Below are 22,563 nucleotides of genomic sequence, written 5' to 3' on the forward strand. Positions count from 1 at the left end.
TACCAACCTACTGTACTGAGCCAGGGTACAGCCTGTCAGACACTGCCTCTGATTACGTAATATGATGCGTTGTTGAAAAAAACGGGATTTTGAGAACTGTCACCTTTTTTACAAAATTTATGCGCTCAGAGTCTTGTTAACAATGTTTACTTTCGCATTTCATTTTTATATGGTACTTTCATACAAGGTTATATATTTATCTCACAAAAAATTAAACCTGCAATATGCACTTTAAATAGCACGCCGTCCTGTCTCTCGTTGTGCGGTTATTGTTTCGGTTGGTCACAGTCCTGCTGCCCCGCCTTGTCCTGTCGGATGTTCTGTGTTTCTCTCTCTCTCTTCTCTGATCTCAGGTTCGGTCCCCGGCATCCGGAAGCATGTCTATGCCCGGAATTCACACGCCTGTGGATGTACATGAACTTGACCTCGAATGAACTCTGCCTGTTTCCGGTACAGCTGGTTTGCTTTGTCTTTAGGCGGTACACCAGCCTCTTCCGGGTTTCAGCTGCTTTCTTCAGTTGTGTGTGTATCATACTGTCTGTCATCTACCGTGTGCTGAAGTTAATGAGTTAAGCACTATTTGGATGATAATTGCAGTGTTTCCCATACATTATTTGTGGCGCGCTGCCACAGAATCCACACTGGCCGCCACGAATAGATTTTTCATGATTACCATTTACATTTTTATTTTAATATTTAAAACGGCTTCATTTACTGTTGCTAGGGCTCAATGGCGCCTCTCTCGTGCACGCACGCTCTCTCTGTCATGCTGTGTTCAGCATCTCAACAGTACATCTCTCACATGACACTTTCAGTGAGTGACGGAATTAAAAGTTGGAATTAAAATGTGCGCTCCTCCGTGTACTTGTATTTATACGTAAACATCAACAGATGTTACTGACAGAGAAGACAGCTGACAGACTTTATCATGACTTAACGAATGGTTAGTAGTGTTTTCCCACACACACATTGGTTATCTGTGTGCGAGCTCTCTCCCTCCCTATGGTGCAGTGCGTTATGCATGCGCGTTCTGTAGTCCTGTGTAACAGTGTATTCTCTCATATTTCTGCGCTATATGCATTCTACAATAAAACTATCATTTGCATTTCAAATTAAAAGCGCTCATAAACACAACAAGATGAGAAGAGCATCAGTAAAGCTCTGCACTGCATGAGACAAACATGTAATGTAGCCAAAATCACCTCGTATATATCAGCTTTTCAATAAACTCTTCTAAAATAACAATCATAGCATTTAATGTAATTGTAAATGTAGGCTATTAATAGATGTTTTCAGCAGTAACAACAAAAACAAGCGGCTGTCGTGGTCCGCCCGTAACTTCCGGTAAACTCCGCTAAGAATAAATAACAACAAAGTTCTTTAAATGTAGTTTATTTATATAACAAGCAAAAAAAACAACAACACATAGATTACCTAGGAAACCAAAACATTTGTTATTTTCGACGAGGCATTTGTTCAAGAGATTAGTTTAACAACTAGTCAGACCATTAAAAAAATGAAAACCGGAAGTAAAGTTTGGATCCAGACGTGTATCGCGTCAGCGCACGTGCGTCCGATGAAACCGTTTATAACCCTCATGCTATCAACATGAGGGTGATGTTTTTGAACGAAATAATTCATGGTTAAGTACTTATTGAGTAAGTATGACTGACGTATGAGTAATGTTTTTGCTGATTTTTGGCAACCTTTATGTTTTTGAGTTCATATCTGGAGTAAATGCACTACATAGGGTACAAATGTTTTATCAATAAAATCTTCCCAAAATCTGTGCAGTATAGGGTTACTGTGTTAAATAGCCTGGACTATTTAGTGTGCAAAAATAATAATAATAAATAATGATAAAGAAAAACATTAATTAAATACATTGATTAATAACAATAAAAAAAATATGTATTACGGTAGAAGACGATGGCCCAAAGTACTCTTAATCCGGGCTTGCCTCTGTCGAGTGAAGTGAACTCCCCGGTCTCCATCCAGAGTGTGTTCGACGGCGGTCGTTGCATGTGGCTCTCCTGTGAACTGTGACATTTGCTCTATCTCACCCTCTTTCTCTCTTCTCAATAAATTTGTGAACTTGCATTTGACTTTTTGTGACAGAACCAGCTGAAAGTTAAGGACATCTATGATCAGGGTTATGATGGAGCAGCCAACATGAGTGGGCCTTACAAAGGACTACACTGCCCTCCAAAGGCAGAGTGCAGTATCTACGCAAACACTGAAACTGAGAAAAATGGCTTTAAAGTTTTTACACTAGCCAGCCAAACATGTTGTGGGTAGATTAGTGGTAATGCATTCATGTAATGCCTTGTTAGGAAGAAATTTTTATAGAAAAAAACATGACCACCGATGTGACCCTTGACTCTCAAAATGCAGATACTGCACTCTGCCTTTGGATGACCTTTAACAACTAAAGCACTATTGCAATAGCAGAGTGCAGTATCTACGAACTAAATGTGTTCACTCAACTTTTTCTCATGCTTCTTAATACATTTTGATTGTTTTTAATAACTGTAATAGTTTTATTGATGTTTGCATGTTGTGAATGCTAAAAATGCTCCTTTTACCACAAAGAGTATTTTACTCATTTTATTAATTTTTATTTATTAATTTACATTATACGAGGTTTGCTTTAAAAACAGTAGTTAAAAATTAACACAAGTTAAAAATAGAAGAACATGTTTGTCCCAAAGACATTATTGTAACTAACAGTATGCCCATTTTAGTTAATTTTCATGTTGTCTCAAAGTAGCACAGTTTTGTCAAAAGCCGGGGAAACAAAGCCAGAACGCAGTAACGTCACTTACTGCGGTTTGCCTTGGTATTAGCATGGATTTTGTAGTTACTGCAATTTTGACACCCTCATTTCTCTGAAACAGGACAAAATTTAACTAAGAGACTTTGTCATTAGACAGAACAGATGTCATAAAGCTCGTTTCAAGCCTTAACTCCATTTTGACCAAGCGTGTAGTTACTGCGCTTTCGCTTTGGACGGCAGTACAGTCCAGAATACAAAATTAAAATAATAAGGCTTTATATGTTCATTGCCATGCTCATTGTTTGAATTTTGTATTAGTGGAGAGTGCAAAGTCAAGCATTCACTTTGTCAGTTTTTTTCAGTAATTGAAAAAAATTACACCTTCATTGCCAACTCCACAAAACGACATTCAGCTTTTGTTCCAACACAGCAAGTCATGAATACTGGCAAACGTGCCCTTGAGCTACAGAAGCTCTCAGACACCCGATGGAACTGCAGGGAAACAGCCCTCAGGACTCTCCGAAAATACCTCCCTGCAGTTGTGCAATTTCTGGAAGATCTGACCAAGTCTGAGCCACCTGATCTAGTTGCAGGGGACACACACATGCTGTTGCACAGCATTAACTTTGAATTTATTCTTTGCTTGGAAATAACAACTCCAATATTCATGGAAATAGCAGTTGCTTCAAATGCTCTTCGGTGGAAAGACTTGGACTTGGCAGCAGAATACACTGTTGTAAATGGTGTCATTAGCAGGATGTACACACTCCATTCACCATTGACTGTCAGAATGGAGAAATCGTCTGCTGGGGAGAGAGATGTTTCCAATCCATCCTGTCTCTTACCTGTTAAAAGAAATCTTCACCCTCGTTCTTCGTCATCCTCCCAGTCCGCCCTTTCTTTACCAGTCGGATCTACAATGGTCGAAAGTCCTCCAGTTTCCAAAGAAGTGGAGATACCGAAGGAATACCAGGCGTTCCAGGATGTCTTCAGCAAGCAACTAGCCACTCAACTTCCCCCACATCCCCTTTTACCCGTCACTGTGAAAGATTTACAGAGATTCCTGGGATTTGCTAACTTCTACTGCAGATTCATCAAGAATTACAGTCATATCTGTGCCCCACTCACTTCATCACTAAAAGGTACTCCAAAGACGCTCAATTTGTCCCCAGAAGCCAAAGAGGCTTTGCTTCTCCCCAAAGTAGCCTTCTTGTCTGCCCCCGTCCTTGTCCATCCTGATCCTACCATCCCATTAACTGTTGAAGTCGATGATTCTTCCTCTGGTGTAGGGGCCATCCTCTCTCAGCGGCAGGGGAATACTCCCAAACTCCATCCATCCACCTTCTTTTCCAAGAAAATCTCTCTATGACATTATTAACCGTGAGTTATTGGCCATCAAATTGGCATTGGAAGAATGGCGACATTGGCTGGAGGGGGCTAACCACCCGTTTGAAGTCATTACATGTTGAATCCACGCCAAGCTCGATAGTCTTTGTTTTTTACCTGTTTCAACTTCAGAGTTACCTACAGACCCGGATGTAAGAACCTGAAAGCTGATATCCTCTCTCGACTTCATGGTTCCTCTACTGAAGATCTCCCTTCTGAACCCATACTACCTCCAGCTGTGTTTGTCAGTCCCATCGTCTGGAACATCGATGAACTCATTAACAAGGAGAATCTCACCAATCCTGCTCCACTGGAAACTCCCGCAAATCTCACCTTTGTTCCTGCTCTTCTTTGTCATGAACTCTTGGACTCCGCTCACTCCACTCCAGGCACTGGACATCCAGGTAGCAGGCGGACCCTCTCACTTCCCAGTCAATGGTACTGCTGGCCTTACATCTCCTAGGACGTCGCTAGGTACGTGAGAGGTTGCTCAGTCTGTGCCATCACCAACACTCCCAGAAAACTCTCCGAAGGTAAACTGGTTCCCTTACCAATTCCTCAACGACCGTGGTCACACCTAGAAGTAGATTTCATGACGGACCTAACCAAGTCCCAAAACAACACCTGTGTGCTAGTCGTCATGGATAGATTCTCTAAGGGCTGCAAGTTAACTCCTCTTCCCAAAATGCCATCAGCCTTCGAAACTGCAGAAGCTCTGTTCCATCATGTATTCAGAAACTTTGGTATACCAGAAGACATTGTTTCCGACCGAGGACCACAATTCATCTCTAAAATATGGAAGGCCTTTTTCAACCTCCTAGGTGTCACCATCAATCTATCCTCCGGCTATCATCCCCAAACCAACGGACAGACTGAGCGTAAAATCCAGGAGATCAGTCGGCACCTCCATACCTACTGCCATCAGTACCAGTACAGCTGGAGCCGCTATCTCCCCTGGGCCGAGTATGCCCAGAACTCCCTACCTCAGTCCACCACAGGTCTTTCCCCTTTTCAATGCACTCTGGGTTACCATCCACCTCTATTACCTTGGTCGGGAGAACCTTCAGCGGTTCCAGCCGTCAATCAATGGTTCCAACAAAGTGAGAGGGTTTGGGACTCAGCTTACGTTCCCCAAACCAACGGACAGACTTAGCGTAAAATCCAGGAGTTCAGTCGGCACCTCCGTACCTACTGCCATCAGTACCAGGACAGCTGGAGCCGCTATCTCCCCTGGGCCGAGTATGCCCAGAACTCCCTACCTCAGTCCACCACAGGTCTTTCCCCTTTTCAATGCACTCTGGGTTACCATCCACCTCTATTACCTTGGTCGGGAGAACCTTCAGCGGTTCCAGCCGTCGATCAATGGTTCCAACAAAGTGAGAGGGTTTAGGACTCAGCTTACGTTCATCTTTATCAAGCCTTCAGACGTCATCAGGATCAAGCAAACGTCTTCGCACTGACCCTCCCGAATATCATCCCGGCCAAAAGGTATGGCTATCTACTAGGGACATCTGCCTTCGTCTTGTTGTAAGCTGACTACTCGATACATCGGCCCCTTCACCATGCAGAGGAAGCTAAATCAGGTCACCTACAGACTCAACCTACCACTGGAATACAGTATCTCACCTTCATTTCATGTTTCAATATTAAAACCTTACACTGATCCTGTATCTCCTCCCTCCACAGATCCTGTCACCTATGACGTACTACCTCCTCCTGTGCCCGTTGAGGAAGACCCATCTACAGGGTACAAGACATCCTGGACTCCCGGCGGCGAGGCTCCTGTATGGAATACCTTGTGGACTGGGAGGATTACGGCCCCGAGGAACAGTCATGGGTTTTGGGGGAAGACATCTTAGATCCAGCTCTACTTACCCAATTCCACTCCAACCACCCCGACCCTCCTGCCCCAAGACCTTGAGGGAGACCTCGCCGCCGTACTTAACCTGTGTCAAGAGCTGCCTCGGGAGGAGGGGCTACTGCCAGGATCCCATGTCCACAGCCATCCACATCTTCATTCACTCCTCCCACTTGTTCACATTCGCCTGAATGTTGATCACCATCACCTGTGCCCAATCACCATACCCTTTTAAAACACTCACCTGCTCACTCAGTCATCGTCTGGTCTTATCACTGATCACTAGACTCTGCTCCACGTACCTGTTCTTTCCATTGTCTCGTCATACCGGACAGTCTGATCATCACCCGTTTCCTGCAACCAAGGAATTTTTTATTTGAAGTTAAGTTATTCACCAGTTTACTTTTATACCGTGTGTTTTTCTCAAAAAATAACATTTTAGTTACATCCAGTCTGCTTCCTGATTTACAGCGTGACACAATTTGTGTTTATCATAACAACATCCTCTGGGGACAGTTCCCCATTGATAACCAAACAAATAATTGGCACAGTATACTTAACACTTGTTTAGATCTGCAATGTTCAGTCTAACACGTTTTACTTTACAGTGGAAAGGCTAAGGGCCCTGTTCCCTCAGTTGTGGCTGAAAGAAGAAATGTTGAGGGAAGAAGTCACAGATTATCAGGTGAAAGATAGTAAGCAACTCCCCCAAGAAGACAGAATCGACAGATTTTGGGGCCTGTAAGGAAAGCACATGAGGTTCAGTGAGCTGCCAAAACTTATGAAGGCTTTACTATGCATTCCCCATAGCAATGCAAGTTCAGAAAGGGTGTTTAGCATGGTACAAAAGATTGTTACAGAGAATATGTATAAAATAAAAAAAATAAAAATAAAATGTGTGGAATGAAAATAAAATGTAAATGTAATGACAAGCAATGTTAAATGAACAAAAATATGCCAATAAGCCTTTAAATAAATGCTCTTCATATATACCCGTTTTTGTTTTCATTTAAGCTATAACACCTTTCTTAAAATTTAAGAGATACTGGAGCTTGGTTGGGGTGGTGGGACTGCTTGCGGTGGGCACCAGAAAATTTCCCTTATTTTCAAATCCAAAACTTGACAGGTATGCTCTGACTGTATGCAAAAGATGTCCCAACAAACAATATGCTTTTCTGTTGTAAGTGCCTTTGCCAGTAAAATGTATACAGGTTTTGAGCAAACAAACAGTTATGCACTGTCTGATGTTTTTCTGCTTTAAAACAAGATTTAAAAAAGGCAGTCAATTTAATTTATGCATATTTTATTTTGCATAGTATATTTGCTTAAAGCTCCACTGTGTAGGATCTACTCCCATCTAGCGGTAAAATTCTATATGACAACCAACTGAATATTACTTTCTAGCCCCCCCCCATTCGGAACACGTTTTAACTAGTACGGTGGCCCTGTCATGCCAAGGTTAACGTGGCTTCCAGTAGCTACAAATCAAAAGCAATGAAAAAAATGAACAATTTGCAATGTACTTTGCCTGTGATCCGTCAAAGCACACAGATGTATGTTAAACATGTAAAAAGTCTGATTGTCATGATATGTCCGCTTAAAATCACATACAAAAAGCAACCATATACGTAGCTAAGACACTCTTTTTCATCCACGCGAGGAAAAATATCCCAGGGGCTGTTACACTTGGTATTTAGATGTGTTTTCATCAATCAGATCACAAGTGGACGAGAGAGACACATCACGTTTACACTTGGTGTTTAAATCTGTCTCTTTTTGTCCATTTTTTGTTACATGTCCGTGTATATGTAGGAGCTTTAATCTCTGATATTGGTGAAATAAGATCGCTCAACTTTCACACGCTTGTAAAATTAAAGGAAAGACGCGCAGATCAGCGGCATTTTATCAATGAAAGGCTAAAAATAGGGCTGTCACCATGTGTTTGTGCTAGAGGTCAGAAAAGATGAAAAACATTTATCTCAGATTACATAAATGGGTGGAGAGACGGCGTGTTGTTGTTCGAACACATTAAACCACATGCGTGTTTACACTAACTGCATAACCATGCTATAGTTAGCCAAGGAACTATAAAACTTCAAGTTTACAACATAGACTGTATGGTTGCACTTTATTTTACAGTATGTGTACTTACCTTGTACATATATGGTAAATAAGTTGTACTTACAGACAAATGTGTGGTACTTACTTTTAGGTATCTACACGGTAATTAATTGGTATCATTACTGTACTTACCAGTAGTACATACTTGGTAGTTATTAATGTAACTCTAGGTAAGTACTGGGTAATAACATATACATACATATAGTGTAGGTTTACTGTAACTAAAGAGAAACATTATTGTACTTACAAATAATTGTACAATATAAGTATTTAGTATTTACAGGCAAGTTAGGGTAAATGACAGGTATTTATAGTGTACATATATGATAACTAATATCAAACACTACTGTACTTACAAATTGTATATACATGATAAGTGTGTGGTACCTGTAGGCCAGTGTAAGTTAATGATGGCACATATGGTGTATGTATGTAACTAACGAGAAACACTACTGTACTTACAAATTGTATATAAACAATAAGTGTGTGGTACCTGCAGGCAAGTGTAAGTTATACTTATAACATACGTATATGATAACTAAGAACAAACATTACTGATGTGCCATTTTGGTACTCAGACTCAGTATCTTTGTCCTTTAAACAAGCATTAAATAACCGTATGCATTAACTACTGGGTACATTCACTAGTACATCCATAGTAACTGCATGGAAACATGACTGTAAAATAAAGTGATGCTTTTTACACAGTTATTACATAGGACCTACCACCTAAGATATAGCATCATATACATGTCACTGTGAGGCAAACCCAATCATTGACTATCATACGCATTAACTACTGGGTACATTCACTAGTACATCCATAGTAACTGCATGGAAACAGGACTGTAAATAAAGTGATGCTTTTTACACAGTTATTACATAGGACATACCACCTAAGATATAGCATCATATACATGTCACTGTGAGGCAAACCCAACCATTGACTATCATACGCATTAACTACTGGCTACATTCACTAGTACCCAGTTATTGTGTATATACAATTTTTAAGTACAGAAGTGTTTGATATTAGTTATCATATATGTACACTATAAATACCTGTCATCATCCCTAACTTGCCTGTAAATTCTAAATACTTAAAATTGTACATTTATTTGTAAGTACAGTAATGTTTCTCGTAAGTTACAGTATACCTACACTATAAGTATGTATCTGTTATTGCCCAGTACTTATCTAGAGTTACATAATAACTACCAAGTATGTACCACTGGTAAGTACAGTCATGATACAAGTTAATTACCATGTAGATACCTAAAAGTAAGTACTACACATTTGTCGGTAAGTACAACTTATTTACCATATATGTACAAGGTAAGTACACGTACTGTAAAATAAAGTCCTACCGACTGTATAGATGTAAACGAATATGCTGAATACCTGTGTAGAAGATAGAAAGTATAGCAACTTCAGTGTCCATTGAGCCCCATCTTGGAAAACTAACTCCAATATTGACTTTGGTCTTGATGTTTTTCCTGATGCATTGTCGTTTAAAATCCCCTTTTCGCTTCCTTGGCGACTTGTTTTAATATCCTCGAGAATTTTTCTTCAACAGGCTTTCAAATCAAAGCATTAGATCGCAGGTTTATCACGGTGTGCGGCTATTGTAAAATCCGAAGGATTCAGTCTACACAGGTCGCAGGCTGCATACGTCATCAAGCCTGGTTTATTTAAATTAACTGAGCATAACATTCGCAAGTCATAAGCATATTACATCAATTTACTATTAACTAAGAATAATTGTCAGCTTTATAATTGTGAATATTCTGAAATAAGACTGTCTTGATGACGTATACAGCCTACACATGCAACCTCCGGAGGCTTCAGCTAGTGGCCAGCGTGAGTGTACTCTGAAAGCGCGAAAGGCGGAGCTTGAATTTCAGGAATGTCCCTTGTCGGCGAATGTATTTCAAAGATGGAGGCACAACATGGATTCAGCCAGAGAGCGATTCGACAGTATGTATTTTAAATAGCAGATTCTACACTTACGAGAATACTTTGATTAGTGGGGTGGAAGTAATTACACATGAATGAGCACATACTTTTGAAAGAAAACATGGGTTTTTGCTAAGAATTAACAAAAAAAGTAAACAGTGGAGCTTTAAAGGCAGGATAGGCAGGAATTATCTAAAAAACTTTTTTACAAATTTGTTTAAACTGTCTTTATATACCAATACATAATTAAAGTGCACGAGGCAATCAAGGAAGAGCAAAAGTACGGCAGAGAAAGAGCCTATCCAGCATTTCCAGTCAGCGAAGGTAAACATGGCAAATAAAGAAATAAACGAAGAAATCAAATGAGAGTAAATATCGCGTGGCTTTTCTTTGAGTCGACGATGCGGTTTATGAACATGGTATGTTATATCAACTTAATACATTAGGTTAAAATGTTATTACAAAAAATGGAACTGAACAAGTTCAAAGTGATACAAAAATGGCATGGCACACGATGGACCAGGGCTTGCAATCGTCCTTTTATCATTCTATGGCCTATGTGTGGACTTTCAGCCTTGATTGAACTGACTAAATTGTCAAGCTCATCATCTGTGATTTGTGTGTACGTATCCTTTATAGAAATCCCATACTCGCTGAGACGAGGGTTGATTGTCCTTGTTGACACACCAAGGAGCTGGGCAAGTTGCTGGAGAAGTTGCTCTCTGGAAATAATAAACTTTGGGGGCCCGTTCACTCCAAATTCCACTTTTAGGGCAGTTATAGGTACACGCTTATTGTCAATATGCCTATCCACTATGTTTTTTAATGTTGATAGTTCATTAGGAGTTCCTCTGGGATAGAAATTTGATCAAAGTCAGATAAAAAGAAGTTCATGACTGCAATGAAACTGCAAATAATCTAAATCTATTGGTAGTCGACCCACCGCATCCTGCAGTTTGAATACGAGTCTTACCATGATCATCCTTCTGAATTCAAGACCTGTGGCATTATTATGTCCACTGACCTATTAAATAATTTCTTCAGTTAGTCAAAAATGTTTACAAATTGCTACATAAGGATTATACACTCTAAAAATGGCTGGGTTATTTTTTAACCCAAAATGCTGGGTTGAGTCTGTTGGGTTGTTTTGCTGGGTTATTTTTTTTATTTTTTACATTTTAAACACTCTTTGGGTAGTTTCAGTTTTCTAGGTGTTGGGTTAAAAGTGCTGGGTTATTATGTTGGGTTGTTTGAAGAGGCTCATGTGCTTCGCGCCCTTGATGTTTGAATGTGCTCAGCAACGGTCGTCGTAAAAGGACAGAGTCACTGTAAGCAGTTGTTTCAAGGTAAGTTTATATGTTTTTGTGAACATTTCATGAATATAAACAAGATTATAACATTTTGCGAGACAGCAACGTGTTAATTTATACAGACTAAGACGACGGATGTAATGACGACTGTTACCTCAGATCGCCATTTACACAAATTGACTCGAATAATCATTCTAAGATGTTTAATATGGCATATTAAAATTAATAAAATCGGTGTTTCAAAATCCCCATCACACGGTTGATTACGTTAACTCATGACAATTTCTGTAAGCCTTTAACAAAGCGAGTCAAAACCGCTACCGAGTCGACCTGTCACACACGCGCACAGTTTTCTCTTTCCCAGCTTAACAAGCGATAGCGACGCTGTTAAATTAAATTTAGCGACAAACGAGTTGCTTTCTTGTCATTCGATATGTAAAGACAGACCGCGAGGCGCGAGCACATGTTAACCGGCGGCGGAGGATCACGGAGGCTCGGCTCGAGCCGGCGTCTACTCTGTCACTGAGGCAGGGACAAGCAGCACATTCACTTCACAGTCGGTACAGCAGGTAACGCGTCGATAAATGAAAACGAAACAGCGTTTCCAAGAACCAGTGTCTTGTATGTATACTGCTTGTTCCTCTCTTTTAAAATGAAACAATAATTGAAGTGTTTGGACATGAACTTGAAAATATAAACGTATTTGTGACCAAGATGGAGGCTGCGTGGAAGTGACGGTTAACAAACATGTCTATGTGTTCTATGAAATTAGATGTGTTATTGAGTCGTATTTAGTTACTATTTTATATTCATTTCATAATATTTTTGGGTTGTCTTCTGTGATTTCAAATTTATATTAACCAATCTGATCTGTGGCTGATACTGTAACAGAGATGTTATGTTTTTAGCAGAGATCAGATGTGATGTTGTTTTCCAATTCTTTTTTTAGAGTGTGCAGAGTTTTAAAGTCCATCCATTGATGAGGCTAGCAAGACCTTCATACAACTTCAGCCAGTAAGTATTGTTGGACTTTAAGGCGTCCAAAGCATGTTCATAATTTGAGAAAGACACAAATATCTAAATTGAATATTTATTGATCAGATATGAAAAAGTTACAGCATGCCGGGCCGTCTCAAGTCCTAACAGCAGGATTCGACAGACTCACAGCTCAAGACAGAAAAACATGAGTATTTATCGTCGTTCTTTCTTCTTAGAATCTCCACCCACAAAGGCCGTTCCCCTCGTCAATCTGACTCCATCACCACACCCAGTTTTAGCCTGTAGGCGAAGATAAACACACACAGACAAAGAAAAAACAACTGTTCTCCACACAACCCTGAGATCCATGCAGTCCGTCACCTCCTCCCTAGTACTCCTCCACTTCACATATGATTGACCTCACATAGCATATTATAATGCTTTCTTAAAAACAAATCATTAATAAAACATTCATTTATTCATACAAAAAACATAAGCTGTAAAATGAAAGTGATTGTTATGTAAAACACATTTCAATACCATGACATCATTTCATTATTCGTAAAATTGGTTATATCAATAAGGCACACATTAACTTCTTTAGATAGATAAACACATATTACATCTTTTACTGCAATACTACTTCTAAGCAAACACTTTAATCATTATTAAGAAACCATCTGTTAGGGAAGAATACACACACACACACAAAGAACAAGCGCAGGAGATTCTGTTCTTCAAGGTTGAGCTGCCATCCCCCCATTAGGTTATTCTGTATGCAACCTTCATTTCATTGGTTAATACACATTTATCAAAGACAACATCTTATATTTATTACATCAATTATTCACTGATTAATACTGATTAAGTAAGAAATACATTGCATATTTTATCCTGTGAATATTAAAGCATTAGTTAATACATGGTTGTCTCTTTCTTATCTTGACAATTTCCAGACATACATTCCTAGCTAATCCTTCTTGCAGTTTTACACACACACCCAAGCTGGTAGCTTTCCACTCTCAAACTCAAACACCTCATTTTTACGTAATAGTTCAATGCATATATGAAACACACAGTGTTTGTAGAATAAAATAATTAATTAAAGAAATATAAAATGGAACAAAATCAATTTCCACAGTCCTTATTTGGACATCTTTGTAACTTTAACACTTTTGGCAATCATCATGAAATGTAGGCAGTAAATATGTAAAACATAATTATTCAACAACACAACAATACTCCATTGTTCATGAATTGGTTAAATGCATTCATTAGTTAAACATATTAATTTTCACTTTCTCTAAATATAACATAGTTATAAAGCAAACAACTTGTTTATTGAAACCATCTGTTCTGTGTGTTTTCCCTTCAGGGCTTTTTCTATAGCCCCCCTGGCTCCCACACACACACATCAGCCACCCCCTCCTTGGTAACTTTTCACACACACAGACAACTTTCTTGTGGTCATCACAGAAATCATTGTTGTAACAATACACATTAATTAAGATTATAAACAGCACGATTAATAAAACAAAATCAAATCCCACAGTATAACATTTAATAATTCCTATTTAAAATGTATTGGGAATGTCTTAATTATCTGCTACATTTTAGTTCTGCAGTACTTTATTCTTTATAGTCAGGTCATCCTATTTGTCAGTCTGTGTGGTTTGCAGCCTTTGTTGTTGGCACATCAGTTAAAGGAGTGCAACACCAAAGTCTTATGCAAACTGACAAAAGGCCATTGCATTTTTGGAAAAAAAAATCTCACACGTGGTGGTAATGCGGCCAGGAATGCAAAAGAAAGCCTTATAATTTTTATAAAATATATAATTCACTTGGCCCACATGGTTTTCTGAATACTTAAATCTGATAATTCAGTTCAGACCACTAAAAGTTTTTTCCTCTTTTGTAGATTGCAACAAATGTGGTAAAATTTCTTCTCTGGACAGAATCCTCGAAACCCTTTCCTTTCGTCCTGGCCATGGGAAACATGCAGCAGATCTCTCAATCTTTTTTCTCAATCAGTCTCTCTGAATATGGAAGTGACTTGCAATTCGGCCAAGATGGCGAAGGCACGCACCGCCTACTTTAAGCTTCAAAAATGCTCTTCACAAACCAATGGGTGACGTCACAGACACTATTTTTTACAGTCTCTGGTTTAAAGGCATTTTAAGTGCTTGAAAATAAATACCCCAGGCAATGTGCTTCTATGGGAATTCCTGTAGTCTGTCATTTTTCAAATGGATGAATCCTCTCCTGTTCGAATCCTTTGTACTAGGGCTGTGCAATTAATCGTTTTTCGATTTCAATTTCGATTTTTGCACATTTCGATTGCAAAAACAAGATAATCGAGGGAGCTCGATTAGTGTGCCGCATTTCTGTTATTTCGTTTTGAGTCATTAATCCAGCGCGTCATAAGTAGCTGCGCCTCGCACATAAAGTAGAAATCCTCATGTTTTTGTTCAGTATTATGCTTTTCAAGCGAGCGGAGGCAAACTATCACTCACATTTAAAATATTATCAGCTGGATCGTGGCGCCGATCTCTGTCTCTCTCTCTCTCTCTCACACGTGCAGAGAGCTGCGCGCTCAGGCATCTGTTTAAAGTCAGATCACTAGGTAATAATCCTGTTTATTTTTGTAAAGTTATGTGCATTTCAAGCGATCGTGTTTAAAACGTGAATCGCGTTCTGCTGGCACTTAAACACTACTGCTTTGACACGTGTTGCCTTCTGCAGCAACACTAAACAATGCATTGAATGTATGCAGGGCTTGACATTAACACCCGCCAAATGCGGGTAGATTTCGGCTGCGGCGGGTAAGACAATCTCACTAGCCACTTTGGCTGGTTGAATATACATTTTTGTAGTTTTCTTAAAAGTTATGCAAAATGATAACCAATGCCCAATTTGACACTGGGAAACTACAACTCCCATGAGCACTCCCTGCACCGAGCGCAACACACAAAGACAGCGGAGCGTTGCGGACCAAAGCGCCACCTCCCAGAGAGCGCGCCAGAGGTGATGGATTAGCGAATGCACAAGAGGACGCAGTCTGAGCGCACACACTTCGGGAAAGACAAAACAATTGCATGGAAGTGATTAGAGAGATATATATTGCGTGCACATTCTCAGGGCAAGAGCAGAGAGAAATTCAGCGCATACCTGAATGCACACGAAATCAAAGGAAACCCGCCAGCTGAGAGGTTCGAACTTCGCGCATCATTTTAATGTAGGCTACATTGGGCAACAATAATGCCCTCTCGACAGTAAGTCATTAAAAGTCTTAAATCACTTTTAACAGAAAACATGATCAAGCATATAAAATACAATCTGCATAAACAAGTTGAAAGTAAAATTCATGTACATTTCTTGACTGCTGTTGTTAATAAATATTTAAAGTGGTTGTCGAGGGGTTTTGTGTTTATCTTTTCAGTTAATCTTCTACACCCCTGCTCCACTTTTAATATATTCATTCTATGTAAATCTATTAATGCCTTACTGGACTGTTTTTATGCTCCTAAATATATGATATGATCTATACTGATATACCTGGTATATACCAGCTAATAAATGTTGTCCTAATTTGGGTGGTCAGACTGCATTTGAAATTCATTCTGCATCTAATTTAGCTAAACCAAGTAAATTTGCTCGAATTAAAGTCATTTTAGGATGCCAAAGTCAAGTTTAATTATATAAAATGTATTTTACCAGGAACAAAATTGTGGCCTGTAAAAATGCTGAGTGGCTAGTAACTTTGGAAAACAACTAGCCATTTTGGCTGGTGAGCAAAAAAGTTAATGTCAAGCCCATGTATAAATGCATGTTTTACAGTCATTTAAGTAATCGTGTTAAATAATCGAGATTAAGATTTTTATCAAAACAATCGGGATTATGATTTTTCTCATAATCGAGCAGCCCTAACGTCCGAGAGAAATAAAGAGCAGAAATTAATTGATTTAAAATTAAAGATATGTGATTGCTTAACATCCACTGGCACTGACACTGTGAGCTCCACCGTGCAGGAATCATAGCCCCTTATTCAAACATTCTTGCGCCAGGCTGGGGCCCTCCTTTAGGGCGGGGCCCGTTTCAATTGAAACGGTTGAAACATAGCTAAGGCTGCCTCTGGGTTCAGCCAAGTTTCTGTAAAACAGAAAACTGAACTGACCCTCATGTCCCTCTGAGCGCTGATTCGGCTGTGGAGTTCATCCAGCTTGTTTTCCATCAACTGGAGGTTAGCAAGCAATATGCTAGAGATCGGAGTAATGAAGTATTGCAAAACATTTTTTTGTTTTGCAATATCTCATTATTTAGCAAATATATATGGTGCTGTTTTGAATCCATACTGCTGCTGTAAAGGATGCCATACACAGTGGTGTAGTACTCGAGTCCGGTCTCGAGTACTAAACATTTTTCTATTGTCTCAGACTTGGCTTGGACTCGTTGGTATTTGCACTCTGACTTGGTCATTGGTCTCGTGAAAAATTTACAGGGGTCAGAATACTTTCTGTATCCACTGTAAATATTGTCTATTTACTCACAAAGGTTAATGCATGTACTTACAGTAGTGAATGTAACATTATCTGCTGTCAATTCGCTTTTTATCATCATTCTTAACATTTGTGTGCCCCTGGTCGAACGCTTGTGTGTACGTGCGTGAAGATGACTCATGATAAATAAAGAAGTCTGCAGCCCATAGCTTGATAATTGGACGTTTCATTGAAATTAACCAAATAACATTTTGACATTGCGAATCATTTCAGCAGCCCCAATTTCTAATCTCATAACGTATTTTAACTTACCTCGCTTTGTGGTGTCTTTGCAGAAGTCTTACGAAATTAGATGTTGTTCCACAGGTTTGTGTAATAGTTTTGCTGTATATAGTGATTTTACTGCTGTACAGTTTAATGTTGCTCTAGGCACAACATTTAGTTATATTTAAATATTCTATTATAATACTGTAGTGAATTTAAAAACAATCAGGCAGTCATTATGCACACGTAATATTGTTTAATTTATCATAAGTAATCTTGACTGCAAAAAAACCCCACTTATTTAAAAAACAACAGAATTTTCTCCTAATTGTGCAGCCCTTTTAGAAATGCAATCAGTGTTGCAAATCAATGGATAGATCTGCTATAATGATTTAAAAATAAATTGTTTTCCTGTTATTCAATTCCTGCACTAATATGGTATATTGAATTCTTTCTCTCCAGGCTGCAGGAGTGTCGGGCAGGCAGCAACGGAGGCATTCACAGTTGACCATTGACCATATTGTATAAAGCCTGCTCATTCACCACCACACCTTGCTAAGTATTGTTAGTGTACAGCTGCATTACCGAGTGTTTCCTTGCCTTGTTTCCTGTTCATGTGTTGTTTCTTGTTCTTTTTATGGTTTTGACCCATTGCCTGTATTTTGGATTACCCTTTGGATGTGTTTGCCTGCCCTTTTGGGATCTCATATAAAACCCACTGCATATGGATTCGTCTCTCTCTCGCTTTTTGTAAGCAGCCCTTGTTACAGAATACGCCTTTAACCAGAATCCAGCGGAGGATTGTTTATCCTAGCCAGCAACATGGAATCCACAGCTTTGCATTTGCTATAGAGAGGTGAGAACTCTTTATTGGATTATACAGTCAAGTTTTGGAGTTTGGCATCCCAAGAAGTCTGTCTGAAGAATGTGTGAGGACGTGGTACTGGCTTGGACTCAATCCTGCATTACGTAAACAAGTACCCCTTGACTGTGATTGTTTGTTGATGGATTTTGTGGGTGCAGTTTTGAACACTGCTTTACCCCTTACGTCAAGTTTTTCAGTCGAGACTAAAGCCTGCTGTACCACAACCTACTCACGTTATGCCTGTTTTACCAAAGCCAGTTCTAATCATGCCTGTATCTAAGATGGCTGCCACCATGTCTGTCTCTTTTCCCAGGATGGCAATCAGAAGAACACCCTTCTCTAAGAAGGCCATCATGTCTGTATCAGTTCCTTAAAAATGGCAACTGCCATGCCTGCACCTGTTTTCAAGATGGCTGCTGCGATACCTGCACTTATTCCCCAGAGGGGCCGGAGTGGGACTCATTTTCAACCCTGGAGTTTCATACCTTAGACTGGCCCACTTTAGTTCATGACTGACTATTAAAATAATATAATTAAATCCTCAGTAGTTTAAGTGCACATTGTTCTCTGCAGCCTTGCAATTCATTGTATTTTTCAAATATATCATTTCCTATTCCGTGGAAATGCAGTAGCCTAAACAATTATAACTTTTGCATAATTGTGAAGCCCTACCATAACAAATTTCAATATTATTCAAGTAGACTTATTCAAAAACTATTGAAAGGAAACAAATGTGTTTGTGTTTTTCCCTATATTTCTATTTCTAAAAAATGGTAGGTCTTAAGATTACCTGTTGGGTTGATAAAGTTTGGAACCCCTGATATACAATACACAAGCAAGATTTTTCAAGTAGCCTATGCGTTGGAAACAAATGGAAAAAATCTGTTATCTTAATTTTTTGGTACTTAGACCATGTTTATTGCCAAATAACCTAGATAGACCTTCATTGTATAAAAAAAGAAAGAAAACGTCATATGGAACATACTTTTGAAACTTACTTTTTTCCAATAAACTGATGAGTTTTGCTTCAAATAGATTGTTGTTTCTCTTGCAATAAACAATGTATAATGACTATTCATTGAGGAAACATTATTACATCTATGACTTGGATAAAAAAAAAATTGTAAATCCTTTTCCTTTTAGAGGCCATTTGTATGAAGACGCGCTCAAGTTTATTTTAAATATAAACGCGCGGCCGGCAAGCACACTCAAATAGACGTGTCTGAAACAAAACTCGTGTTCACAGGTGAGCGCTTTGAAAAGCAGAAGAAAGCTACAGGTCCTGCATTTTCCGTGCGTTTTAGATATTAATGAACCCTAATGCAAGAATTCTTCCAATAACTGGTCGGAACTCGGGACACAATCAACTTGGGCATAGAGCGGCGGGGATATCTCTTATCCGCTTATACGCAAATTGTGCTGCTGTGAGTGCTGGCAGCCTAGGGACAGCAACCTTCCACCTCCCGGTTCTCCCTATGGCCAATCCGGGCCTGGTTGCCATGACTGCACCTGTTCCCCAGAGGGCCATTGCCATGATTGCACCTGTTCTCAAGATGGCTGCCGCTAGACCTGAACCAGTTCACAAGATGGTCCCTGCCACACCCGAGCCACTTCACAAGATGGCCGCCGCCACACCCAAGCCACTTCACAAAATGGCTGCCACACCAGCCTCTCCAGTTAATGCCAGGACCCAGCGGTTGATGTCTAGTCTGGTGGATACCCAGATGAGGTCTGTTCGGACGGCTGGGATCTCAAGTCTGGTTGTGTCCAGTTCTGTGGTCCCTATGGCATCAGAGGTATGTCCTTTAACTTCCGAGTTCCCTGTATTTACCATGGCTCTGTGGTGTGTGGTCTTCTTTCTGCTCTTCTGTTCAGCAAAATGTCTCTCAAGCCCATGAACTCGAGTCTCCTGTACTCCTTGTCACGAATGAAAGGTCCAAACCTGAGTCTCATGCACTTCCTGCCACGGATGAAGAGTCCGAACCTGAGTCTCCTGTACTCCCTTTCACGGCTGAAAGGTTTGACCCTGAGTGGCAACACTGTTATCGGACAACACTGTTATCGGAGCTCCTCATCCAAATCCTATTTTCTTACTATCTTGTTACTATCTATATAATATAACTTACTAGTTCATCATAGGAATACTTTAGCGTGACGATTATTCAACAGTATTTATAACTAAATCGATTTATCACTGGTAAACACTTAGTGTTAGCATATAGCCCGCTAGCATCAACAAACGTGCCAGCTGAAGTTTGTTTACCGTTTCCTCACTGTTTGTTTACTGTAAATCTGCCTTCCTTTTCGGTCTAATGGCGGACTCATCCGATGTATGCTTTTCAGACCTTTCCTCACCAGAGCGGGAAGCTGTGGAGGAGTTGTGGCCCGGCATTCGCAACAGTCGGTACAGCGTGCCTCACATCACCCTGGCTCCAGACACCCGGAGACGACCAAGGCAGCCAGCGAGCGAGCACCGGTCTCGATGCAGCTTCACGGACCGCGTTCAGGCGAACAGAGACGCCATCGCCCAAAATGAAAACGGTAAGACTCCGCTTGTCATTGTAACCTGCACTGCTTGCCACATGTACAGTTTAGCTTCTTCCGTCAGCACAGAGGGGTTTACATGTGTTAAGTGTATTGAAGTAGTAAGGCTGACGGAGAAGGTTGCAGAACTAGAAGCGCACATCCGAACGCTCGTTGAGGACAGTAAGACCGCAAATGCTAATGTTAATGTTTCAAACACTGTTTCGGGTGCGCCTACGGTAACGCGTTGTACACATAGCTCGGTTCCGGCAACTGAGTTAACACGGCCGACTAACTGAGTGACTATCAGGCGCCGTAGTCATATTCGATGCCCATCGAAGTCCCCCCTAGTAATTTCTAACAGATTCGACATTCTAAACAATACACCGGCTGAGACATCTGTTAAAGGTGCCCTTGTTATTGGAGACTCGATACTTAAGAACGTGAACATTGAGGCACCAGCCACCATAGTTGACTGTATACCGGGAGCCAGATCGTCAGACATTAGATCCAAACTTAAAGTACTGGCTAATGCTAAGCGTAAGTTTTCTAAAATTGGCGCAAATGACACCAGACTCCGCCAGTCAGAGATCACCAAAGATACTATTAAAGAGGTGTGTGAAATTGCAAAAACAATGTCAGATAATGTAATTTGCTCTGGTCCCCTCCCCGCCTACCGGGGTGATGAAACTTATAGCAGATTAGTGTCTCTTCACCACTGGATGTCAAAATGGTGCCCTCAGCATAACGTAGGGTTTATAGATAATTGGAAACACTTCAGGGGGAGACCTGACCTGCTAAAGAGAGATGGCCTTCATCCGTCATCGGAAGGAAATGCTATACTCTCTAGAAATCTGACCAATACTCTAAATTCTAATACAGTCTGACTACCCAGGGTCCAGGTCAGGAAACAGATAGATCGGCCTACCCGTCCATCTGTTAGTTGCTCTGACATGTCAAGATCACATATATCCCAGAACTTAGAGTCTATCTTACCAGAGTATCAACACATTTCAACTGTGTGCGTTCCTCGAACAAACGAATACAGAGCACCGCTTACCTCGTCTCGTACAAATCTTACTAACATAAAATTAGAAAACAATACGTTTACAGATGAACCTCGAATGTTAAAATTCGGCCTTCTTAACATTAGATCGCTTACCAATAAAGAACCCATTGTCAATGAAATAATTACTGACCAAAACTTAGATGCACTCTCTTTAACAGAAACCTGGCTTAAAGCAGACGATTACATTAGTTTAAACGAATCCACCCCACAAGACTACTATTATAAACATGAACCGCGGTTAAAGGGGAGAGGGGGTGGTGTAGCTACAATATACAAAAATTTTTTTAAAGTAAACCATAAATCCGAACTAAAATTTAATTCATTTGAAATAATGCTATTAAATATGGAAATAACTGATCGTAACCATAAACAGCTCTCTTTTGTCCTTGCTACAATCTATAGACCTCCGGGCCATCAAGTAGATTTTCTTAAAGAAATATCAAATTTCCTGTCTGACCTCGTAGTCACTGTAGATAAAGCTCTTATCGTTGGTGACTTTAATATACATGTTGATAACCCAACAGATACATTAGGATTAGCATTTATGGATATTCTAAATTCTCTCAATATTAGACAAAACGTGACAGGGCCCACGCATACTCATAGGCACACATTAGACTTAATTCTGTCACTCGGGGTCAATATTAATGAAATCGAGATATCACCTCAGAGCGATGCAGTTTCAGACCATTGCCTTGTCTCATACACGGTACTTCTAGATATGATCACTCGATCCACAATACGGTACCGACTAGCCAGAACAATAATTTCCACCACAAAAGATAACTTTATTAGCACTCTTCCAGACCTGTCCCAAATGAAACATGTAGCAGATAACCTTGAAGATCTAGATATTGTAATAGAAAACCTGAACAGTATTTGTTCTAACACATTGGATGCCGTAGCTCCAATTCGAAAAAAGAGAATCAAAGAAAAAACGCCAGCTCCATGGTACGACCAT

The sequence above is a fragment of the Misgurnus anguillicaudatus genome, chromosome 12 (genome assembly GCF_027580225.2).
Source record: "Misgurnus anguillicaudatus chromosome 12, ASM2758022v2, whole genome shotgun sequence".
Lineage (NCBI taxonomy): Eukaryota > Metazoa > Chordata > Actinopteri > Cypriniformes > Cobitidae > Misgurnus > Misgurnus anguillicaudatus.